We start from the raw sequence: 26,604 nt of genomic DNA, 5'->3' as shown, positions 1-26,604 counted from the left end.
CTCTATCCTTTCCCTGTAATAAACCATACCTGGGACTATAGCTGCTTTACTCATGAATTTTATGAGTGTTTCCAGTGAATTATTAAACCTGAGGATGATTTGGGAACCTCCAAATTTAAAATTGGTGTCAAATGTGAGGAAAGTCATGTGCTACCTGTGCTCCCTCTAATTAGCTAAAACTCCTGCACTCTCCTTTTTAAATGGACATTCTGGAAGTACCACATAATTCATCTACTCACTTCTCATTGGCCAGGACCTAGTCGTATGGGCACATCTATCTGCAAAGAAGACCAGGAAATGTAGTCTTTTGTCTGGGTATGTTTCTACAATTAATAAATCAGGTTCTGTTACTTAGAGACAAATAATGGGCCCACACACTGCGATAAATCTACCTCCTATAAAAACACTGCAAAATATCTATAATAATAAAAATTCTTCATTCATACATATATATAATATCTGATAAAATTAGAAATCTTGATGTTTTAAAGCAAATAATTTTTATTTGACATAATGCTTTAGTGTCAAATATCACTTTTTGTCATATAATTGTTTTGTTGCTTCCAAGCATGATTAATTGGCCTTTTACATGCTAAACATACTACAGTAGTTTCTTCTTATACAATTTCATTTTCCAGGGCTTTAGTTTCTCATGGTCAACTGTGGTCCAAAAATAGGTGGGTACAGAACAGTAAGATATTTTGAGACAGAGAGAGACCACATTCATATAACTTGTATTACAATATATGGTTATAATTATTATATTTCATCATTAGTTATTGTTAATCTCTTACTATGTATATAGGAAAAACACGTATATAGGGTTTCCTTCTATCTATGGTTTCAGGCATCCACTGGGGGTCTTGGAACATATCCTCTGTGAATAAGGGAAGACTATACGTATTCTTGATATTTGCAAAGAAAAATAGAAGAAATAGGGTAGCAGCTACATGTCAAGTGTGATGTGTTTCGAGTCATATAAAAGCTAATACTCTATCAGGGAGGCATTATTTGAATTTCATAGGCAAGAAAACTGTAGCTCAGGGATGCCAACGTCTAGCCCTCCAGGACTGGATAGATTTGGGGTCGAGTGTTCCTCTCCACGTAAGGCTCCAACTTACTGCGTTACTGAAGGTCAAAGTGGATGCTACTTTGACCAAGTAACGGCCTCCCACTACCTTGCTGATCTGCACTAATAGCACTGGAAGCTCCTTTTGCTTCTCAAGGAAAGAAAGACTGGGTCCTAGATGAATTGTGTCAATAAACTGTTACAAGGCTACTTTTGCTCCTTCTGTCTCCTTTCAGACACGTATTTAATATCTGCCTTATAAATTTAAAGCATGCAGTTGTTCTTTTTCAAGCTACGTTTCTTTATGGTTCAGGAGTGATATTTCTAAATTCTGCCATGACTTCTCTGGACACCCATTCTTCCACAGGGTCACCTCTATTGATTCACAAAGAACTGACTTTAAATCTACCCCCTGAGTCTCTTAATCAGGCTATGGCATATAGGTAACCTCCACTAGAATTCTTTAAATTTCCACACAGCAACCAATTCTTAGTAGGATTAGATTTCATCTGATAAACTCGTACTCAAGAATGTAGCTTTCTCTATAGAACTAATTCATTTTATTATGCTTCTTTATCTCAAAATGCTGAGAATAATTCATCCATCTCCTTTTTCCCAGGGATGCCTCTGAGGTGTGTGTTTGTTGTTTGTGGAAGGGCAGGGGATTATATGGTTCCTATGAGGCAGGAGAGGTGGCAGATGTGCTTCTAGTCTTTCACTTAGTTGTCTCTCCACATTGCATCTATAAGACATTCTCATCCCCCTACAGTATTTGTCACCCACCAAGTACAGAACCCAGTGCTGGTCAGCCTAATCTCAACTCCACAGTCTCATCAAATCCGCTGCTCTCTGGCAGCCACATCCAAGTCCTCCTAAACACTCATGGAGACAATGTTCCTGCTTCTGCCCCTTGTGAAGACTCCAGGAACTCTATACTGATAGGTCACACCTATCTACTGAGTCATTCATATAGCTGCTTCTCCAGCTTCTCCAGCATGCCAAGCAATGGGAACTCCAAGTCCTCACAGCTTCCATGGGCTCCATCTAGCACAGGACACAGGCTTTCTCTGCTCAGCTCTACCAAGCCTATTTGGGACTTCTATTTTTTTCACCATATCATCTCATCCTCCTTGGGAAGACAGGTTCCAAGTCCCTCCTTCAGAAACCCACCAGTATCTACACTTTCCTTCATTCCCTCTCTCCTGGGATACTTTTCTAGTCTCAGAATCCAACAGTGCCAGATATAAGTGGTTATATATCTTCCTATATCCTCAGTGGTTTAACAATCTAAAAAAAAATTTTTATTTTTTGAGACAGAGTCTCCCTCTGTCTCCCAGACTGGAGTGCAGTGGTGCAATCTCTGCTCACTGCACCCTCTACCTCCTGGCTTCAAGCAATTCTCCTGCCTCAGCCTCCTGAGTAGATAGGATTACAGGCACCCACCATCATGCCAGGCTAATTTTTTGTATTTTTAGTATAGAGAGGGTTTTACTATGTTGGCCAGGCTAGTTTTGATCTCCTGATCTCCAGTGTTCCACCCACCTTGGCCTCTCAAAGTTCTGGGATTATAGGTGTGAGCCACTGAGTCTGGCCTGAATTTTCAAAACGTAAAAAGCCTTGACTTTTTCTGCCATAACAACCCTTTTCTGGGATATGGGTACTGGGTACAGCGAGGCATAGTACCATCACCTTCAAGTGGCACTCCCAGAGCAACAGCATCAGTATCACTTGGGAACTTGTTCAACTGTACAATTTTTGGCCCTAGTTCATTCAGACTTACTGACTCCAGAGCTCTGGGAGTGGCATTCAGAAATCTGTGATTTAAGGAACCCCCCCAGGGGATTCTGATGCAAGCTCAAGTTTGGCAAACAGAGTGCAAGCTAAGCTTCAGACTTCTTCAGTCTTATGAGCTGTGTGACGCAGAGCAAGACGTTTAACAACTCTGTACCTAGGTTACCACATCTATGAAATGAAGGTTATATTTGTATTTGCCTCAGATTGAGGCTTTTGTTATGAGTACATAGGTTAATATATGTAAAGTACTTAGCATAGCGTCTGGCATATAATAAGAACTAAAAATAGGTACTACTTTTATTATTATATCTTCTGACTGAATCTCAAATTGTGGGAGGAGTTCGGTGACAGAAGATGTCAGGGAAAGAGACATTAGTTACTGTTTAAAATATATCAACCCACAAAATGCAAACGGACTAAAACAGCCTCTTTTGATTCCTTTCAATTTATTCTATAAGTCACATTTTGTGTTAGTCAGCCTTCTCACTTTTTTTAACTTCAAATTGAAGATTGCATGGACCCACACAAAAAAGATTGGCTGAAATAAATCATTAAGTACTTTTTTTCTTTTTTTTTTTGAGACGGAGTTTCGCTCTTGTTGCCCAGGCTGGAGTGCAATGGCGTGATCTCGGCTCACCGCAACCTCCGCCTCCTGGGTTCAGGCAATTCTCCTGCCTCAGCCTCCTGAGCAGCTGGGATTACAGGCACATGCCGCCGTACCCAGCTAATTTTTTTTTTTTTTTTTTTTAAGTAGAGACGGGGTTTCATCATGTTGACCAGAATGGTCTCGATCTCTTGACCTCGTGATCCACCCGCCGTGGCCTCCCAAAGTGCTGGGATTAAAGGCTTGAGCCACCGCGCCCGGCCCCTCATTCAGTACTTTTACCATAAGAATGGAACAATTATATGGGGACTATTTTGATACCTGTCAAACACCATTCCATCCATCTGCAAGCAACTGACCAAAGCGCTTGTTTACTGGTTTTATGCATTCAGATATTGTGTGAAAGAATCAAACCACTGGCTGAGAAATTGGAAAGACTTTTAAAATGCAAATTCATTTCCCTCAATAGGATTTGACTTGTATTACCATATACTGGCTGAGATTGCTCTTGAGTAAATTACCTAAATTGAAAAAAAAAAAAAACATTGCTCACTCATTTACATGAGGTGAATTTAATTCTTCAAGGAAGCCAGTGTTCCATTTAGTAATTTAAGTAATTTACTAAACATTAGGTATTTACTCCACTTTGCCTGAAACACTCCTCTCACCTCTGATGAAACACTCCTCTCATCAGCACACCTCTGAAGATGAGATCAGTTGCAGATTGGGAAACTAATACCTTCTGCCACTTTGTGGAGCTATTACCTGTGTGACCAACAACCTATCTCATTTTTAAGAGGGCGTGTTATCCTGATATCAACATTCTTTCTGAAGTTTTTCCCCAAATAAAGGATAGTTTCATTAATGTAAGTCAAGGAAAACTGATAACAACTGGAAATCTTGGCCTTTATGATTTTCTTGTAGGTAATATTCAAGAAGGCAAGCAATAGGAAAAAAACACATGTAAGAATTATCTACATCTTCTAAATCCTCTAACCATCTGCTTCACTTTGGCTGGCTTTATTCTACCAAATTTACAATAAAGAATAGTTTCAGGCATCCTACTGAAATCAGAAAAAATATGTGGGGAAAAAAACAGATGCATTATCCTTCTAATGTGAAACATTTGGGTATTTAAAAATATCACATTTTTCTCTAATCTTTTAAGCTTCTCGTTGGTGATGTTTGGTATCATGAAAACATAACAACAATGACATTAAAACAGATTAAGTAAAATCACAACATTTTTAAGTTGGAGAGAGCCCTACCAATTAACTGTATCATCTAACTCTTTCATTTTAAGTACAGGAAATCTCAGACCTACTTGCAAGCTTAAACCCTTCCTAAAACACTGTGGATTTACAAACACATGGATGTAAATTTACAGACTTTGCAAATCTAATCTTTTTATAAGTAGTGATACATCTGCATTTTCTAGGGTCCCTCCTGGCCATTGGGAGTTCAGAAGCTGAGAAAGACCTAGTCTCCAACCCACACAGTATTTAACATAATAGAGGAAATAAGACACAGCAAATTGTAATACAAGGCACTAGTTTAATTGGAAGGTAAGCATCCTAGAATGACCAGCAGGACATTACGCTTAACAATAGGTGGAAGAGAAATGATAAAAGACCTCAAATACTATACCAAGGGAACTTGACCTTATCTATTATCAACAACAAACATTGATTTTATTATGTATCTCTGTGCCTAATGTGCTACATCATGTTACTTCACATAATTTTTGTGTGTGTGTGTGTGATGAAGTCTGGCTCTGTTGCCCAAACTGGAGTGCAGTGGGGCTATCTCAGCTCACTGCAGCCTCTGCCTCCTGGGTTCAAGTGATTCTCCTGCCTAAGCCTCTTAAGTAGCTGGGATTACAGGCACCTGCCACCAAGTCCAGCTAATTTTTGTATTTTTAGTAGAGACCGGGATTTTACCATGTTGGTCAGGCTGGGCTTGAACTCCTGACCTCAGGTAATCTGCCCATCTCAGCCCCCAAAGTGCTGGAATTACAAGCATGAGCCACTGCGTCCAGCCCCTGTAATCTTCATAATAACCCTGCAAGGTAGTTTCTATCATTCCCTTTTTATACATGAAAGAACCAAAGTAACAAGAGGTTAGTGAGTTGCCCAAGGTCAAATGGACAACTAGAAGAATACAGACTCAAACAAACCTGTTTGCTTCCAAGGCCCATTCCCTTAACTGCTTGTTCCTGAGCAGAATTACATAATCAAGCTATTGTTTTGGAAGATTAATTTGGCAACAGCATGAGGCATGCACTGTCTTTTTCCTGGCCCACAAGCAGGAATGCTTAACTACAGTTTCTTTTACCCATTTAGAGATTTATGAGAGAGTCATTTCATACTTCTTGGATTTAAAAAGCTCATTTCACACATCTTTTGGCTTCAGCTTTTTTTAAATCATGAGCTGTGATCTGACCATTTTCTTATACTCAGGCTTTTTCTCCCTCCCCTCCATTTTATCTCAGTGAAGCCAATTTCTCTCCCGGTGACCATTATTGCTTTCCTAAGGCCTTGGGCGAACAGACAAGGCTTCTCCCACCCAGGCTAATCACCAAAGTAGACAAACAGAGGGGAGAGGGGAGGGATGTAATATGCTAATATAATTACAAACAATAGCAAACAAAGCTTCCCTCATCAGTTTATGCTTAAATGTATTCATTCAAACTAATTAGTTTTGGGGGGACTGCTAATATATCCTAATATTTCTCAAAGAGAAATGGCTTGTAATTCAATTTATATTAAGCTGTTTCTGAAGTTTACACTAATTAAATCTGGGCTTCCATAACAATTAATCCCAGGAATAATCTGAGAATGTAAAAATAATGTAATAAAGTAAATAACTCCACATGACCCCCTAGAAGCAACAGGCAGCATGGGGGTAGGTGGTGGCGATAAGTTGTGCTGAGAGCAAAAGGAGAAACTGATTATCACCCTCTCAGAACTGAACATTTGCTCTTTACCAAGCATAGCAATATTCTGCATGTATTTCCTCTAGAGAATGTATCTCCATGGTAAATGTTGAAGGTTAGCTCTGGAGGTGTTTTCTATGAACAAATGGCTTGTCAAGGTGTGCCCTGGGAAGAAGTGTGACAGAACAAGAAAATCTCCAAGGACAAGGGGGCCTCAGTGTCACGGTGAGTGTTACAGCTCAGATAGAACTCATGGACCCAAAGAGTGTGAGGTAGTGCAGTTTATTAGGCAGAGCAAATGGACAGCTTCTACACCATGGAAAAGAACCTGGAGAGGGTGGCGCTCCAGGCTGGGGCAGCTAGAGCTTTTACCCCTGAGTTATACCCTCCCCATTCATGTGCTCATCCAATGAAAGGGGTTCTTTCAAACTTCCTCTGGATTAATTGATCTTTGAATCCTTTACCAGATTGACTACTGTTTTCAAACCCTGGGTCACGGAGCTTCCACCTCCAAGGGCCAGAGGCGGGAAAAGTTCCTGCCCCCAAACAAAGCCCCTAGGAGCTAGAGGTGGGAAAACCTGGAAACAGAAGCCCCTAGCTGGCCAGAGGCATTCCTCTAACAGTCCCTCACAAATTTTTCTGAACAGGTTTCCCCAAGTAATCAGTGTCCAAACAGGGAAGTGAAGATTTGAAAGATTCCGGATGATCATTAGGCAGCAAGTAAATGTTTAGTTATTTATAGAGTGTCATGCTAGGCATCTCCTTTTATCACACTTAATTTTACTCAAAACCATCCTCTGAAAGAGAAATGATTGCCCCCACTTTAGAGATGAGCAAATTGAAGCACCAAGAGAGTATCTTGCTCAAGGTCACACAACTTAACCATGACCAAACTTCAGTTAGAACCCAGATGATATGGTTTGGATACTTGTCCATCTGAATTTCTGCTAGAAACGTAAACTCCAATGTTGGAGGTGGGACATAGTTGGAGGTGTCAAGTCATGGGAGTAGAACCCTCATGAATGGCTTAGTGCTCTCTTGAAGAGAGCACTCTTGAAGAGTTCTCTGAGTTTATATAGAGGAAGGAAAATAAGGTCTGGAGGCAAGGAACACAAAGCCAATTCACACTTTTGCTATAACAGGAAATATCCTCTCCATAGGGCATATGCCGTAAATGACTGTGTAGCTTTACTGCATCCTCTCCATTTACATAGGGAGTACCCCAAGTAACCAATGGAATCCTCTAGGGGGTGTAATTAAATTCCAAAAAATTCCACAACAGGGCCTTTGAGTCCCTATGCTCAGGCCCACTCCCACGCTGTGGAGTGTACTTTCATTTTCAATAAAACCCTCATTCCTTCCTTGCTTTGTTTGTACATTTTGTTCAATTCTTTGTTCAAGATGCCAAGAACCGAGACACCCTCAACTGTTAACATATTTTGGTGAGCCAGCCAGGAGAAAGAGTTTGGGATTCATTTTTCTCCCTTTCCTTTCTGCTCCATACAGGGGTGCTCTCTCACTCTCTCTGGCTCTCTCTCTCTCTCTCTCTCTCTTTCTCTCTCTCTTTGCCTTTCCAAATCAGGAAGTTTGGGGGGCAGCACCTAAACATGAAAGTAACTGCAGATTTCTGACCATAGCTAGTGAAACTAAGGGGTTTCCATGTGGAGAAGTCTGACCGCCACCACCAGTTCATTTAAGGAATCTGGGTCTTTTCTCATTGTCTTTTCTTCTCTTTCCTTTTCAGTCTTTAAGCAATTGTTTCCTAGTAGTTCCTTGGAAATTAAGGGCAACTGGCTGGGTCACTCCCCAGTACTGCCTGAAGGCCTAGGAATGAATGGAAATAATTGCCTTGTGCCAAAGGGGTAAGAACTTTTTATCTTTTCCTTGTGCATGGTTCCTAATCCCTACCTGCAGCTCAGCAGCTCAGAACAAACTTGCACAGGTTTCAGGGGACTTAAAACTTCTTTTCTTATGCTAACTTCCTCTCTTATTGTACTCAACTGGCTAAGGAACAAAAAGGCCAACCTAGCATCCAGTTCTTATTACAGTTCATGGCTATTCTTATAAATTTCACAGTATGCTTTGGAGAGAAAATCTGCATGTGGTTTGTGCCCCTAAAGCCAGAGACATCTGGAACTCTAAGATTGGACCCCACAGGAGGATGCTCCATGGCTTCTGTGGACCTCCAACTCTCCAAAGGGACTTCTCTTAGCAGAGGTTCTGAGGTCTAGTATGAAACCCTCCTTAGAATCTTCTCTCAAAGTTGCAATGCTGCTTGGCCCCAGAATTGTTTAGATTCTCAAGTTTACTGTCTAATGGGAAAGTGGAATGTCATTACATGTATCCGGGTTTTTGTGCCACTGTAGTAAGCAGGGGACTTAGTTCACATATGGTGCCCTCCCTTGGTACTATTTGGCGCCAGTGCTCCTTGGAGTCTGCAGAAGTTTAGCCATGGAGATTGCTTTCCCTGAAATTTTGGTTCACAGCCTTCCCTGGATTAGCTATTGGAGCAAAGTAAAACCAGCAAACTTTTATTGCTATCTCATGGCTAAGGTTCCAAGCTATTGGGTCTTCATTTATGTGTGTATACACATGTCTAGATGTGTGTTTGTACATACACTTATTGTTATACATTCTGTCTACCAAATTGGCTTCTAAGTAAAAGAGTGCTCTTAAAGCAAGTAAGTCTAAGCAACTTTCAAGTTCATATGACCTAAGTATAACTTTACTAAACAAGCTAGCTTTAAAATTATTGGTGAAATAAAAATAGAAATGCCTTCAGAACTGTCAGCACACATTTTTTCCGAATTTTATGTTTGTCTTTGATAGATATTTTTAAATGTCAGTGTTAAATCAAGCTGGGAGCTGCTTAAGGGGAGTCTGCTTCCCATTCTATTCAAAGTCTTACTGAGATAAATGCACATCTAATTGCTCCCTTTGGAAAGGCTAATCAGAAACTCAGAAGAATGCAACAGTTTGTCTCCCACTGGTGATCCAAAAGCCCCTAAGCCTCCTCCCTGCCTTGAGTTGTCTTCTGCTTTTCTGGACCAAACCAATGTTCATTTTACATATGTTGATTAATGTCTCCTGTCTCCCTTGTTAAAAGTAAAAATTAAGTACAGTGAATGAGATAAATGTTTTAGATAAACTTTTTGCATAAATTAAAATCTTAAAGTTACTTTTAATTTTAATTTAATATCTAGGTCATTTCCAATTGTGAAAGTAAAAAGTTCCTCTTCAAAGTTTCCCTTTTTGTTAAAGAATAAATGATGTGTGGAAGTAGAAAAGTTCCTTTTTAAAGTTTCCTTTCTTGTTAAAGAGTAAGTGTGCTAATAACTTTGTTAAGCCCTATCCTATGTAGCTGTTAGACATACCATGCTTACAGGCATATAGCACATTCTATGTCCATGTACTTTAACCAAGATATCTGTGCTGGACGTGCTCACAGGCATGTCCCAGTTCTCCACTGCCTTTACCTGTTTCAAAAAGTTTTAAGTTTTTAGACAGTCGGGTTTTAGTTTAGATTGTGAGGTCTGGCTCCAGCCAACAGAGATGAGACACAGCAGTAAAGACAACCCCAAATGTGTAAGGGATAAATGTGTGTGTTTTCCTTTGTTGATTGTACTCTCATGGCAAGATGGCCTAGTGAGAGTATCCTTCCTGCAGTCCAGGAAGTAAAAATTGTGTTGCTGAAAGATCCTTTGTCTCAGTGCTAATTTTTCTTTGTGGCACCAAGCATCTATTTCCAATATCTATTTGTAACAAATTGGTGACCCAGAGGGGACACATTCCCCTCCAGAGTGGTCTCCAGCCAAGACCCACCTGGTACAAGGAATAAATCAACCTGGTCTCTCAGCAATGTGGGAAAAGAAAGGCTTCAAGATTTGGTCAAAATTCTAAAGGTTAAGTAAGTGTAAATGTGTATGTGAGAGAGTAGTGTGAATGGTTCCTGTCTGCAAAATCTGCAATTGTTTTATGTAGCCTAGAGGCCAGAGAAAGCAAAGTGAAAGTAAAGCTAGGAGTGAGACAAACTCTGAAAGGGCAGGGGGATAGTTAGAATCCTCCCCTGGAAAAAGAAAGGCAAAAGGTAGCCAAGACAGCTCCAAAGGAGCCTCAGAAAAGGCCCCCTCAGGTGACTACAGCAGTGCCTGTGGCTGGGTCAGCCACCCATTGGCATGATGCCCAGGAAGGTGGAGGTCACAGATGCACAGGGGCCAGGTTGCCCTGAGTGGCAGTGCACCAGCAGGCAGCAGGGTCAGGAGTAGGGAAGCAGCAGCACAGATGGCATTGGAAGTGGTGAGTGGCCTGTGTGCTGATGGTGGCAGTGGATGTTGCCCATGAGGGCCATGGCCAGGGGCCACAGAGATGGCAAGAGAGGCCAGAAAGCAGCAGCAGCAGCAGTAGCAAGACAGTCTCTGGTTGCACACCAGTAACCTTGCAGGATGGATGGGCATGGCACCCCCTGCCTGGTCACCTTTGACAGAAGGGGAGAAAACCAGCAGCATCAGCAGTGACTGCAGTAGCCCACCACAAGCCCCTCTCCAGCCAGCAAGATGTTTTTAAAAAAGGGTTCAGGTATGCCAAAAATGGTAAGAGAAAGTGTATGTGAAAGAGAGAGAGAGAGACAGACAGAAAGGAAAACTAGAATAAAAAGAAATAGTGTAAAGAGAAAAGAGAGAGAAGCTTTTTCTTTTAGAAACTCAGGCAGAACAACTAAGCCAAGACATGTTAACAAGGTTTAAAAAGGAAAATTATAAAGTAAAAGAGGAGGGAATTATGGGAAGTAGAAAAGTTTCTTTTTAAAGTTTCCTTTCTTGTTAAAGAATAAGTGTGCTTTGAATAACTTGAATAGGGAATAATTTTGTTAAGCCCTATCCTATGTAGCTGTTAGGCATGCCGTGCTTACAGGCACATACACATTCTATGTCCTTGTACTTTAACCAAGATATCTGTGCTAGACAAGCTCACAGGCATGTCCCAGCTCTCAATTGCCTTTACCTGTTTAGAAAAGTTTTAAGTTTTTAGCCAGTCGGGTTTTAGTTTAGATTGTGAGGTCTGGCTCCAGCCAACAGAGATGAGACACAGCAGTAAGGACAACCCCAAATGTATAATGGATAAATTTGTGTGTTTTCCTTTTTCACTGTATTCTCATGGCAAGATGGCTAGTGAGAGTACCCTTCCTGCAGTCCAGGAAGTAAAAATTACATGGCTGAAAGATCTTTGTCTCAGTGCTAATTTTTCTTTGTGGCATCAAGCATCTATTTCCAATATCTATTTCCAACAATAAGTGTTAGAAATAATAGTTTCCTTTAAAAACTAACCTCCTTCAAGCCTCCTTGCTTTTTGCTAATAACTGTGTTAAGCCCTAGGTAGCTGTTAAATACAGTAAGGGAATAAGTACATTCTATGTCCTTGTACTTTAACCAAGTTATTTGTTCTGGTTATAGCCTATTCAGACATGTCTAAACACGCCCAGGCATTTCCTGGCTTACAGCCTACATCTCTTCCTTATTTGGAAACGTTATTATTCCCTTAGTTTCCTGTAAACACCCCCTTTCGTTCTTTGTTCTCCAACACATGTTTACCTATTTTGGAAAGTTTTAAGTTTTTAGCCAATTAGGATCAGTCTAGATTGTACAGTCCAGCTTCAGCCAATGGAGATAAGACATAAGTACCCAACCTGTCAGGGATAAAAACCGCTCCTTTTCTTTGTTCAGGGCTGCTCTTGTGACAGTCAGGCTTCTGAGAAGCACCCTTTCTGCAGAGAGTAAAATTGCCTTGCTGAGAAAATTCTTTTTCTGAGTGCTAGTTCTTCTTTTCAGCACCAAGGAAGTAGCACTTGCTTCTACACAATTAAGAAAGGTTGTAATATGGGGAAATATGTTTCTAAAATTGTGGAATTGTTTTTATCTATAAATACCCATTTCTAATAGCTCAGGAGATTCTTGCTTTTTAGGTTTTCACTAAAGTTTTAGGTTACTAAGGATAAAAATTTTAGTTAACACATAATTCTGTGTACAAAATGTGCCAGAAAGGGTATTTAAAAAAATAATAATAATAAAGTAATTTTGTCTAATTCAGAAGTTATTTAACAGTTAGTTCAAATTACAGATTTTAAAAGGTTAATTATAAAACAATATAGTAAGGAACCATTAAGTAGGGGAGGAAGATGTGGAAACAGTTTAAATAATAAAATGTTCTTTAAACGTAATAAAGAATTGGAAGCATTTGGCTAAATAACATTTTCATAATTAAAGCACTTAGTCTTGATTAAAATAAAAGAAGACAAGAAGACCAATAGAATTTGAGTAATATTTCTCTCTCTGCCTAATTTCTCTAAAATTTGTAAAGTATAGGTGAATATTATTAAATCATGGCAACGTGTTTGTTCGCATACAGTCAAGCAGGGTCGCCAGGGCCACTAAGAGAGAGAGAACCCAGAAACCTGGCAGGCCAGCAAAAGGGTAAGAATTTCTTACCAGTCAGTCTCTGGCCTCCTCCTCTTCACTCAAACTGGTTAAATATAAAGTAAAAGTCACTGTATAGCTCCTCTGTCAAGTTTTAAATTAATTGGTTTAATTATAATAAGATCTTAAACATTTGTCAGCAAAGTGAAAAACATACTGACTTTTATTTAATTCATGTGACTTGAGTAATCTTTGGGAAATAAAGACAATGTTAAAGATTATTGGTAAAGTATAATTGTCTTCAAAATGTAAACATGTGGTCCAAATTATGTTCAAATATTAGGTTTTCTAAATGCTTTAAGGTCATAAACTATTTCTTTGGCTTTTAAAAACTGTTTAACTTGCCTGCTTTTCCAGGCATGCCCTGGGGTCAGGTGGAGTTGGCCACACCCTAACTATCCTGGAAACAGTCAAACCTTATCAGAACATAACTTACCAGTTTTTACATTAAAGTTAAAATTGCTCAGAGTCACTATTGTAACATGCAATTAACGCTACTAGAAACAGATTTATATACAAAGTGTGTAAGAACAATAAAATGTGTTTTTTTTAGTAAAAGGTTGTAAGAAGGCATAGAAATGTAAACTTTTGCCTAGAGTTAAAGGATCATTTTAAGTTAGATAGGGAAAGCTGAAGGTTAGAAGAAGTGGTGAAAAAACAGTAAAAATTAATCTTGCAGAAGAGGTTCTCTGTCTGAACATGTTGATTAAATTAAAAGGGGTTATAAAATGTTTTTGGTCCTTTAAATTTTCTCAGTCATCATTTTGGCAAGATAAATAACTTATGGTAATCTGAAATTCCAAAATCAAGCTTCAGTTTCACAATTGTCTTCTTTGTCACCTGGCTTTTCAGATACTTCAGAGGGCCCCTGAATTGTCCAGAAAAGAGAGGTAAACAGAATTATTCAATAGATTTAGGTAGAAGGGATTCCCAAAATGATACTCAGTTATGTTTAGGTTATATTTTTGTGAGTAATACTAATATATGTTCTGAAATTATTTGAGATTTCTAAAATTCTAATGTCTAAGTATATGTTATCAATTATAATTATGGTTATGTTAAGTTACTGTAAATCATAAAAATAACAAAATTTTCTTGTTAGTACTGTGCATCTAATTTGGAAAAACAACTGGTATCCAAGAGGACATGTCTAATGTTAATTAAGCATGGACTCATGGGAACTGGGATGGCCACCTTGTTCTACCTGAGTCCTTAAAGCTTTTATTATTAAAAATGCTGCATTCCATGATTCATCGTGAAAAAGATAAAATGATCCAAATTAAATACATTGGTGTAGTGACTTACAAATTGTTTAACATAGTTTATAACCAGTGCTTGATCCCATATTTCTGGAAAAATAATTAAAGCTTCAAGTACATTTACAATTCTATAATAACAATAGAATTTCATTGTTCTATTGTTGAACAATTGAATGAAATTCTATTGTTATTTTCAATGCATGTTTTCTGGTTGTATAAAAGCTACTGGTTCCAGCCAGCTCCAGGTGAAGATACCACCCTCAGCCATCAGGAAACTACCTTGCTTCCACTAGATAAAGCAGGGTGAGAGTTCCATAATTCCCAGTAGGTAGGATCTACATGCCAATCCAGCATGAAACAGTTACATAAAAAAGACCATTTATCCCTCTGCCTCCAATAAAGAGTTAGAGGGATCACATCTCTCAGTTGGGAGATACAAGAGGGCTGATGTTATAACATTAGATTGTTATGGTAAAGTGTATTTTCACCAAGTAAAGAAAGTTTTCTATGGTTTGAATCTTCTGGAAACATCAGAAAAAGACTGACCTTGCCAACCACACTACAACAAAACTTCAAGACCTTGAACTTTGGGTTGATAATCTCACAACTGAGAAGGGTCCCTCCACACTTTCTTAACTGTGCACTCAATGTAACCCTTGAGGTAAAGCTAAGCAGGAAAATTTCTCCCAAGGCAAGTTCACAGATTAAGACTCTATACTGTCACAAAACTCTTATCTTTGAATTTTTTTTTTCTTATGCCTCTATGAACAAGAGATGTGCAAAAGGGATCTGTTATGTGCACTAATGGGGCATACTTTTATTTGTGAAGGAGTTTGCAGCCAGCCTTACATATAGATAAACTTATACTTCAATAGATAAAAGATAAAAGCCCAACGTAGGTAAGAAACTTTAATGGTACATATGTGGCCTCATAGTCAAAACAAAACATTGTTTTACCCCTCTTCACCCACATCAGGGGTTAAAGAAAACATTACCAGAAGGCCTTCACTATTCTAAAAAGGCATCATTTGTTAGGAACTATTTTCCATGGTTTAAAATAAAAGCAGCAATGACGGGAAATGTATTTCTCATAATAGGTTCTATAGCAAATTCTACTGTAAATGCCACAGTTCTACAATAGACTCTAAATTCTCTTGTGAAAGTTATGATAGAATTGAATTAAATAGAGAAATATCTGTGTAGCTGCTGGCACTGTAGCCTATGGAGAAATACATCAAATGAAGATTATAGAAATTCAGTGGTAAGGGATTAACAAAGAGACTGCTTAGTCAAGTGAGCAAACTCTTTATCTAGCTTATTCTTTGATCTATTTGGTTTTAGGAGGTTTGGTTTATGAGGACCTTGGGTAAGGGAGCATACTTTGAACTCTTGGTATTATCCTCCCAATAGTCATAATATTAATCTCCTTGGTGTGCTATATTCTCTCAAAGGTTTTAAATGCTTGCATACAGCCATCTCTAGAATGTCAAATGTTCTCTCCTCAACTGGAATAACAGAAGCTGAAAGAAATGTGCAACCATGAGAACATCATAACCTACAAATAACATGCTGAGACTGGAAACCCAAAATCATGGTAACTGAAAGTGGCACTAAGGCCCTAAGTTTTGGTCACACTCTCACCTAAGAACCTGATCAAAAAAGAGAATTTTTTTAAGCAAAATTCTTCAGGGCCATAGTTTTTGACTAACCTCATGCACTAGGCCCCAACAAACCAAACCAAACCTAAATAGAATCGCTTGTGCTAAGAAACACATACATTCTAGAACAAACCACGTTTTTTTCTCCTGTAAATCTCTGTAACAAACATTTCTAACAGCATAGGTATCCACTTCCTGAAGTCCCCATTAAATCTGTTAATGAAATTAATTTTCTCTCACCTAGAAACCAACAAATTTCAGATGATCATGCAGCAAAGGTTCCAGCCAACTCCAGGTGAAGATACCACCCCCAGCCATCAAGAAACTATCTTGCTTCCACTAGACAAAGCAGGGTGGGAGTTCCATAATTCCAAGTAGGTAGGGTCTACATGCCAATCCAGCATGAAACAGTTACATAAAAAAGACCATTTATCCCTCTGCCTCCAATAAAGAGTTAGGGGAATCACATCTCTCAGTTGGGAGATTTGACAGGAAAACAGGGTCTGGAGGCAGGGAACATAAGGCCAATTCACACTTCAGCTATAACAGGAAATATCCTATCCATAGGGCATATGCCATAAGTGACTTTGTAACCTTTACTTCAACTTCTCCATTTACATAAGGCATACCCCAAGTAACCAATGGAATCCTCGAGGGGGTATCTAAACTCCAAAAAAATTGTGTAACAGGGACTTTGAGCCCCTTTGCTCAAGTTTCCTCCCATACTGTGGAGTGTACTTTCATTTTCAATAAAACCCTTCATTCCTTCCTTGCTTTGTTTGTGCATTTTGTTCAATTCTTTGTTCAAGACACTGAGAACCTGGACACCCTCCGCTGTTAACAACGTGAGATCTAGTTGCTTATGAGTATGGCTCTTCCCACCTCCTATCTCTCTCATTCCCTATCTTGCCATGTGATACACTGGATTCACTTTGCCTTCTACCATGAGTGGAAGCAAAAGGAGTCTCTAATCAGGAGCATATATTTGCATAATCCTTCCTGTATAGACTGCAGAATCCTGAACCAAAATGAACCTCTTTAATTACTCAGCCTCAGGTGCTTCTTCATGGTAATGCAAAAACAGACAAATAATAGAGAATTGGAACTGAGGAGTGGGGCACTGCTACAAAAATATCTAAAAATGTAGAAGCAGCTTTGAATTTGGGTAATAGGCAGAGGTTGGAAATGTTTAGAGGGCTGAGAAAAAGACAGGAAAACAAGGACAAGTTTAGAAGTTCTTAAAGTCTCGTTAAGTGGTTGTGACCAAAATGCTGATAGAAATATGAATAACAAAAGCCAGGATGATGAGGTCTCAAATGCAAACAAAAAGTTATTGGGAACTGGAGCAAAGGTCATCCTTGTTACACCCTAGCAAAGAATTTGGCCACATTGTGTCCATGTCCTAGGGATTTTGCGGTAAATTTAAATTAAGAGTGATAACCTAGGGTATCTGGTGAAAGAAATTTCTAAGCAGAAAAGTATTCAGGATGTGGCCTGGCAGCTTCTAAACATCCTATCATCAGATGCAGGCGCAAAGGAATGACATAAAGTTGGACCTTATATTTAAAAGGGAAGCAGAGCATGGAAGTTTAAAAACTTTGCAACCTGGCCATGTGGTAAAAAAGGAAAGAGCATTTTCAGAAGAGAAATCCAAGCAGGCTCCAGAGCAACCACTTGCTATGGAGATTAGCATGACCAAAAGGAAGTCAGGTGCTAATATCCAAAACAATGGGGGAAAGGCCCTAAAAGCATTTCAAAAGTCTTCCGGACAGTCCTTGCTATCTGTGATCATTAATATTAAGTGCCAACTGGATTGGATTGAAGGATCCAAAGTATTGTTCCTAGATGTTTCTGTGAGGGTGTTGCCAAAGTAGATTAACATTTGAATCAGCGGACTAGGAGAGGCAAGCCCACCCTCAATCTGAATGGGTATCATCTAATAGGCTGCCAGCATGGCTAGAACAAGCAGGCAGAAGAAGGTAGAAAGAACAGACTTGCTGAGTCTTCTGGTCTTCATTTTAATCCCATGCTGGATGCATCCTGCCCCCAAACATCAGACTCTAAGTTCTTCAGCTTTTGGACTCTTGGACCTATATCAGTGGTTTACTAGGGACTCTCAGGCCTCTGGCCACAGACTGAAGGCTGCATGGTTGGCCTCCCTACTTTTGAAGTTTTGGGGCTTGGACTGGCTTCCTTGCTCCTCAGCTTGCAGTTGGCCTACTGTGGGACTTCATCTTGCCATCATGCTAGTCAATACTCCTTAATAAATGCCCTTTTATATATTCATTTATAATACATGTTCTGTCCCTCTAGAGAACCCTGAATAATACGGATTTTGGTACCAGAAGTGGTTCTAGTGTAGTAGGAAAGGCCACAAAACACACCTCTCAAACACCAAACTGGGAAGGAATGGGTGATTTATTTGACAGGGAGCAGCGGAGGAATAATTGCCTAACAGCCAAGCTCCCCTATCAAAGAAAATCCCTGCCCTTTTAAAGGCTTACAACTCTAGAAATTACATGTGAAAGGGTCTTGATCCATGAAGCTGGTGTGAGGTACGTGACTTAGGTGGGGTGTGATTGTGTTTAAGTAAAAACAATGCCTTCCAGAAAGATTCCTCCATTCCATGCCTGCAATCCATAGGAGTGTAATTAAGGGTGGTGCTGGGGTCTGCCAGCCTTTACTTCTCCTATTGAAATGCAATGTAGAATTCTAGGGGGAAGGGCTCTTAGAAGCTTAAGAGGATTAAGGGTCTCCTTCCTCACTCCCCACTTTGAGAATCTCACCTATAACAGTGAGAGTTTTCTTTTTTTGTTGTTGTTTTTTTTTAAATTACCATTTTAAAGAAATTTATTATTTTCATAAAAGAGCAGCTCTTTGAAATTGTAAAACAATTCAAATAATACAAATATAAATAACATTAGGTATATAATTTTCCTTATTCTCTGTAATACCTCTGATTTACTTCCTCAGTCCAGAGATTAGCACTGTAAAGAGTTTGCTCTGTTTCTTCCCAGATGTGAATATACACACTTAAATATGCATTTACTCACACATTGTTTTTTATATATAAGTGGGCTACATATTACATATCATACTGTATTTATTGGTGTAGGACTTATTTTTTCACCCAAAATAAAATAAACTATTGTCATGTCAACAAATATAGGTTGACTTTATTCTTTATAATAACTGAATAGCATTTCATAAGCTGGAGGTAACATAATTTATTTATTCTTTCATTGGTGGACTTTTCAATTGTTTTATCCTCCTTATATTCTTTCTTTTACTTATTTTTTCTTCTGTCCCTCCTTCCCTTCATTTCTTCCTTAGTAGGTTATAGGTGGTAGTCAAATAATAAAATTTAAAGCTGAAATGGAATAGTAGAATTCTAAACATATTTAAAAGAGCCAATATGAACACCAAGAAAGATCTTAACATTGAATAAACTTAGATGACGGAGGAGTTGGAAAGAAGGAAAAGAAAGAAAGCAGTCGCATTGGGTCGTTGCATGGGAAATCACACAGATCCCGGCGCCCTTTCAGCAGGCAACTGGAACACCTGGGAGAGAGACAACCATTCAACTTTAAAAAAAAAAAAAAAAAAAAGGGCTCTGAGGCAGGGAGCCAGGTGATCAGGCTCGGCAGGTCCCACCCCCACAAAAACAAAAAAAAAAAAACTGCAATTGGAAACGCTTGGGGTTAAGAGTTTCACGGCAAGCACAGCTGAACCCAGGACTGTGCAGCTCGGTGGGGAAGGGGCATCCGCCATTACCGAGGCACTCCACCCCTATGGAGGTACTCTGCCATTGCTGACTAGCCTGCCGTTGCCAAGGCAATCTGCCATTACAGAGGCGGGCCACCATCACCACGGCAGTTCTAACCACACCCATATAAACAGGACTACAGGAAATTACACACAGCAGCAGGGCGGAGCCCATGGGAGCAGGGCAGAGCCCACGGCAGCAGGGTGGAGCCCAGAGCAGCTCAGCATAGCCTCTGCAAGCAGGCAGCTACTAGACTGCCTCCTTGCTGGGCAGGACAGTGCAATGGATACTCATAAATAAAGCCCTAACTCCCTGAGACAGAGCGCCTGAAGAAAAAAAGGGGCTTTATGAGTTCTGCTGCAGCATACTTAAACGTACCTGCCTACCAGCCCTGAATGAACAACGGAGCTCACAGCTCAGCACTTGAGCTCCTATAAAGTACAGACTGTCTCCTTAAGCAGCTCCCTGACCCCTGTATATCCAGAGTCACCTCACAAAGGACTGATCAGACTGACATTTGGCGGGCATCATTCTGGGACAAAGAGAGCAGAAGAAGAAACTGGTAGCAACCCTCACTGTTTTGCAGCTGCTACAGGTGTTACCCAGGTAAGCAGGGCCTGGAGTGGACCTCAGCAGTCCTACAGCAGAGGGGCTAGACTGTTAGAAGGAAAACTAAGAAACAGAAATACTTCATCATCAACAATCTGGACATCCACTCAGAGATCCAATCAGAAAGTCAGCAACTACTCAGAGGACAGGTGGATAAATCCACAAAGATGGAAATAAACCAGCACAAAAAAGAGAGTTTTCATTCTCATTCTCATTTTTCTGATCCTCTGTTTTAGCTATTAACTTAGTAGGGCTGGTCCATCGCCCTGAGTTTAATTTCAAAAGTTGTAAGCATAGGGGGTTCTGATGGATCACAGCAGACACTGGGTTGTCCATCCCCTGGGCTACACACCTTTTACTGAGTACCGTTATATAAACTGGTTCCCTTCTGTGTCCCTGCACCTTCATAATAACTGTAGAACAAAAGAATGGCAGCAACTTTCCATTCTACCTCAGTAACATGGTGCACACACTGAGATAATTCTCCAAAATCAGTTAATGTATCTACTGTGTTAGTCCAAATTTTAAGGAGAATAAGTACCATGATGAATTTCCTCATGCTGTGGCTATGCATGGACCAGCCAGCTTCTGGGATATGACTGGAGCAAGGCTCGTTGTCCTTCTTAAGGAATGATTCTGCAGTCATTGTCTGGGTCAGGTCTAGCCTCCCAAGTTGCTGCAGGTTTTGCCTGGCTGTGGTGGATCCAGGCTGGGATTTCCTCCACCTTTATGGGTGTGGGAGTGGTCAGGATCACAGTCTGGGGTTCTTTCCACCATGACTTCAGAGGGACTACATTCCTGTCCTTTATCCACACAGGATCACCTGGTGAGAAAGGGTGAACTGGGGAGAATAAACTTACAGGACCTCTTTCATTTACCCAGGTTGAAATATCCTGAGTGATTTTTTCCTAGAGCTTGTAGCTGTCATCCTAGATCAATTCCTCCCCACTCCCGAGGAGTTCCCGGAAGTGCCTGCAGTATGGAAGGGGGCCTCTGATATAAGACATCATAGGGAATATTGGGAGTATATCTAGTTTTCAAAAACCCCAAGGGAAGTACCTGAACCCACTTTAATTTCCTGGCACATTTTCCCTAAGCTGTTCATTCACTCCACCTTCTGCTTGGAGAAAGTCCTTTCCCTCCTGCATTTAACAGTCCTTTTTCTTTGTACAGTGCCACATATACTTAAAGAGTTAGAGAGGCATACTGGGAATCAGTATAAATGTTCAGTCTTACCTTGACTCAGTTCCAGGGCCTGGGTCAGAGCAATAAGTTCAGGCTTCTGAGCCAAAGTACCCTGAGGCAGTTACAAGGACTTGATTATAATGTCCACAGTTACTATTGCACACCTGCACACCTTTCTCCTCTTGGATTATCAAAACTGCCTCTATCCATACACAGCTCCCAGTCTACTACCATGCATGGTTGATCTCAAACATTGGGCCTGCTGGAATAAACTGAGTCCAATACTTCAACAAAGATGTGTTCAACCGGGCCTTCTAACACTGGAGGCAAAGGCAGGGTTCAAGGTGTTGCAGACCTCAATGGTGATGTGGGGATTTTCACTTAGCAGGCTCACATATTTGGCTAACCTAGCATTTGTCAACCAATGATATCCTTTGGTATTCATTAGAGTTTCTACTGTGCAGGATGCTTTGATATTTAAATTTTGCCCCAGAGTTAGCTTATTAGCCTCTTGTGGTAGAAGAGCAGTTGCTGCCAGAACCCTTAAACATGGGGCCATCCCCTGGAAACTCCATTCAGCTGCTTGGACAGATAAGCTACAGGCCTGGGCCAAGGTCCCACTGTCTCTGTTAGAACTCCAACTGCCTATTTTTTTCTTTCTGACACATACAACGTGAAGGGCTTTGTTAAATCAGGTAAACCCAAAGCTGGGGCTGACATAAGCTACTCTTTCAGTTCCTGACAGGCCTGCAGCTGATGGGATGCCCATTTAAAGGATTCCCTGTCTCACTGCTTTGTCACTTCATATAGGGGTTCTGCCAGTACTGTGAAGTTTGCAATCCACAATCTACAGAAACCTACAGCTCCCAGGAACTCTCTCACCTGCCTCCTAGTCTCAGGTTCTGGCAGGTTGCAAATGACTTGTTTCCTCTCTGCTACTAGGCTGCACTCTCCCTGCCAGATGATGAACTCTAGACAATGCACCTGTCAGCAAATTTGGGTTTTCTTTTAGACACTTTATACCCACAGTCCTCCAGGTGCCAATGTAAGGCGTCTGTTCCTTTAGTGCACCCGACTGTCATCAGGTGTCCCAATAAAAGGTCACCAGCATATTGGAGCAGCATGCAGCCTAGGTCCTTAGCAGGAACCTTCTGGAGGTCACAGGCTAGTACCCCCCAAAGATGGTGGGAGAGTTCTTGAACACCTGGGGTAGCCAGGTCCAGTTGTACTGGGTGGTTACACCTGTTTCTGGATTTTCCCATGGGAAAGCAAATAGTTTCTGACCCTCTGAGGTCAGTCCAATGCTAAAGAAAGCATTCTTTAAGTCCAAGTAGGTGAACCATCTATTCTCCACTGGCAGTAATCCCAACAGCATGTATGGGTTGGGTGCAGATGGGTGCAAAGTCACTGTAGCCTGATCAACCAGACACAAATCCTGCACTGGCCTGTAGTCTTTGGTTCCTGATTTAAAAACAGACAAGAGGAAGGTGTTCCATGGAGACTGGCAAAGAACTATAACTATAGTCCTTTAAGCATTTTAGATGGACCTGAATACCTTCTAGGCCCTCTCAGGGAACTGGATATTGCTTTTACCTAACAGGCTGAACCCCAGGCTTGACTTCAATGAGTACAGGGACCTGGTTGATTGCCAGTCCAGGTGGATTGTCCTCTGTCCCAACCTGTGCCATCACTTGGCTAGAGCAGGGGTCAATTTTCATCCTGGTTCAGTCAGGAAGAGTCTCCACTCCTCCTCCCAAGGGACTGTGAGAGCCATGATAATCCCTGCCTGAGGCAATTTTAGTGGTGAGCCCTTATCAGTGAAGGTGACAGTAGTAGCTCTTAGTTTGCTTAGTAAGTCTCTCCCCAAAAGGGGTAGGTAGGGGGCAGTCCGGCATGTACAGGAACTGATGTATAACCTCATGGCTTTCCACCAAACAGGTCCAAGGCAAACAGAAATACTATTTTTTTGACACCCCAGTAGCTTCAACAATATCAGTTGTTGCCTTTGATGGGGGGGGTGTTACAGGATTGTCCTCCTGACCATGGACTCTTTGGGGGCAATCAAGCCCAGTCCCCTTCGTTCCAGTGGCCCTTCCAGTAGATTGAAAGAGCTCCTTCACCTTTGTCTGAAGCTGCATGCTTAAGATCTCCCTGTTTTCCTGCTAACTGGGGCACCTGTCCTGCCAGTATCCCACTTCCTTACAGTAAGCACACTGGTCACACTGCAGGTATGAGCGATTAGACTGGGGAGCTTTCCAGGAGCCTCCCTCCTCCCCCCTTTTGGGTGCATTCCTTTAATAGTGGCAGCTATTAAACTTGATAGTTGGCATTTCATTGAGCATGATGCTTGTTTTCTCTGTGATTTTCTCTAAGGCTTAGTGCATCTCTGTTCACAAACAACTGGTTAGCTATTTCCAATAACTGAAGTGTTTATGCCCATAAATCCTGCTTGTTTCTGCAATTCTTCTAATGACTTCTGCACACCGACTGACTAATGCCATATTTACCATGCGTTGGTTTTTGGGGCTCTCAGGATCTAAAGGAGTATACATGCGATAGGCTACACACAGCCTCTCACAGAACTCTGCCAGACTTTTCTCTTTCCCTTGAATGACTTCAGAGACTATATCGATGTTTGCAGCCTTCTGGGCTCCCTTTTTCAATCCTTCCTATAAGGCCTCTCTGTACCGGATTAACCTCTGCATGCCCTCTGGGGTGTTTGGATCTCACTGGAGGTCAGTCCCCGGTAACTGGACCCTAACGTGCTCTTGGGGCTTCTGGCAATCTGCAGGAACATGCTCCTCTAACCATTTGGAAGTGGCTTGGAGTACTCTCCGCCTTTCATCAATGTTAAAAAGATACATAAGCAGCTGGTGGCAGTCAGCCCAAGTGAGGTGATGAGTGTTAATAATAGTTTACAGAAGGTCAATGAGAGCTTGTGGCTTCTCAGTATAAGATGGGTTGTTATTTTTCCAGTTGATAAGATCATCTGAGGTGAATGATAGGTACATGAAAACCCGCCTTTCTACCATGTGGCCATCCTCATCCACTGCCATATACCTCTGGTCTCTTAAAGGCATCTGTACCCCTGCCTTGGGTCACAGGCGGGCTGCTATAGGAAGAGTTCCTCCTGGGAAGGGGGTGGCTATGGGAGGAGTTCCTCTGCATTCTCTCTTGTCTACCCTGGGTGGTTTAGGGGTGTGCAATTCTGAGGTTTCAGGCCCTGGGGTGAGGAGTCCTTCCTCCAGACCAGGGGGAGGGGGTATCATCAGCAAAAACTCCTCTGCAGCTGGATCTGCTAGGACCTTAGGAGTCAGTGTCCCTCAGCAGGTGGAGCAGGTGGACCCTCAGTAGGGTCTTTCCCTACTCCACCTGCTGAGGGAGTCTCTTTGCCATCAGTATGGTTGCTACCTGTCCTCTGAGCCACTGTGGGGGGTTTAGAATGAGCTGAAGCCATGAATCTATTAATCAGGGTGTTCTGGCTCATCACCTGTAACCTCATGCCATACTTTGGAGACAAGAGACCTGTCTAGGCTCCCCTCTGAGGGCCAATCCACCCCAAATGCTGGCCAATCTACCTCACATAAGGTCCTCAGCTGACCTGGTGTCATAGTTACTCCATAATCCCCAGTAAATCCCTTCTTAAAATTTTTCAGCATAGTCCACAGAGGAGTAGGCTTGCTATGAGTGTGAGCCATGTTTTTGCACAGAAAAACAGTACTTGCAGGCAGTAAAAAGAGTCTTACTCCAACCTCAGTTTTTCCTGCCCTGCACGGCGCCACACTCCCTCTCTCACTTTCGCTTCAGGCCAGTAGGATCATCCCCCTCTCGGTGGTGTTTCATACACTGCTTGGCTTTGGAGTGTTTGTTAACCCCCTTACAATGCCTAGATTTCGAGGGCACCTCCCTCTAGCCATATGCGGATCACCTCTAATCCTGGCCAGCCCCACAATTTGCTTGGAGCTTGGGGTACCCTCTAACGGACCTGTGGCCCCCACATTTTACAGCTGATGAGTCCAACTGGACTCTTCCAATCACTCATGCAATCACGCTCCTCCCTTGCTCAAATCAAAATCAAACAACAAGACTTCTAACGTTAATTACAGAGAGAGCAAGCCAAATTCAGAAGTGCCAGCTTCACTCCTCCCCCAGTTTCTCCCACCCTACATGGTGTGACACACCCTCTCTCACTTTCACTTCAGACCAGGAGGATTATCTCCCTCTTGAAGGTGTTTCAGATACCATTTGGCTTTGGAGTGTTCATTAATCCCCTCACAGTGCCTAGATTTCGACGGCACCTCCGTGTAGCCAGATGTGGATCACCCCTAATCCTAGCTGGCTCCACAATTTGCTCAGAACTTGGGGTCCTCTCTAATGAACCTGCAGCTCCCACAGTTCATGGCTGATGAGTCCAGTTGGACTCCTCCAATCACTCACACAATTGCACTCCTCCCTCCACCCAAACTGAAACAAAAAGCAGAACTTCTGAGATTTGTTGGAGAGACAGAGAGCCCAGTTCAAGAGTGCCAAATCCAGCACACATGGGTGACATGGAGGTGGGCAACTTTCCCAGGGTCATTCCTACCATGTTTCTGTTGTCCGGACACTCAAAGTACCTGTTCCTTCTCGGTGTTCAGCCACTAGGTGGATCCACACTGTGTAGACCTTCTTTGCTCCGGTGAGGCATTCCACCAGGGCCAATACCTGCCTGGAAGTGCTCTCAGAACTTGAATCACCCAAGCAGGCTAAAGAGGCCTGCAGGGATGCGCCACAGGGCAGGGCAAAACCACCTGAAGGCTGTCTCAGCCAACCACCAACTGAAGCTCGCTTCCTGGTCAGGGAACCAAATAAATGTAGCAGAAAAGGCCACAAAACAAACCTCTCAAACACCAAACTGGGAAGGAAGGGGTAATTTACTCAGCCAGGAGCAGTGGCAGTATAGTTGCCTAACAGCCAAGCTCCCCTATCAAAGAAAATCCCTGCCCTTTTAAAGGCTTACAACTCTAGAAATTACATGTGAAAGGATCTTGATCCATGAGGTAGGCATGGGGTACGTGACTTAGGTGGGGGTGTGACCTTAAGTAAAATCAGTGCCTTCAGGAAAGTTTCCTCCATACCATGCCGGAGATCTATGAGTGCAATTAAGGGCAGTGCCCCAGTCTACCAACCTTTATTTCTTCTACTGAAATGCAATGTAGAAGTCTAGGGGCAAGGGCTCTTAGAAGCTCAAGAGGATTAACCTTCCTCACTAGAGGAAA

At 41.6% G+C, this 26,604-nt stretch overlaps 1 long non-coding RNA gene across 1 annotated transcript in view; it reads right to left on the bottom strand.

Annotated features, from left to right (window-relative positions):
* Window positions 1-26,308, bottom strand: part of LOC144577568 (uncharacterized) — a 695,104-nt gene extending 668,796 nt beyond the window's left edge. Inside the window, exon 1 of the long non-coding RNA XR_013521736.1 lies at window positions 25,963-26,308. This is a non-coding gene — a long non-coding RNA (uncharacterized LOC144577568). The remainder of the gene's footprint in view (window positions 1-25,962) is intronic.
* Between the last annotated feature and the right edge of the window lie 296 nt (window positions 26,309-26,604).

Source organism: Callithrix jacchus, chromosome 8 (assembly GCF_049354715.1).
Source record: "Callithrix jacchus isolate 240 chromosome 8, calJac240_pri, whole genome shotgun sequence".
NCBI lineage: Eukaryota > Metazoa > Chordata > Mammalia > Primates > Cebidae > Callithrix > Callithrix jacchus.
The sequence above is the reverse complement of the archived record's forward strand: the minus strand, read 5'-3'. Positions and strand labels throughout refer to the sequence as shown.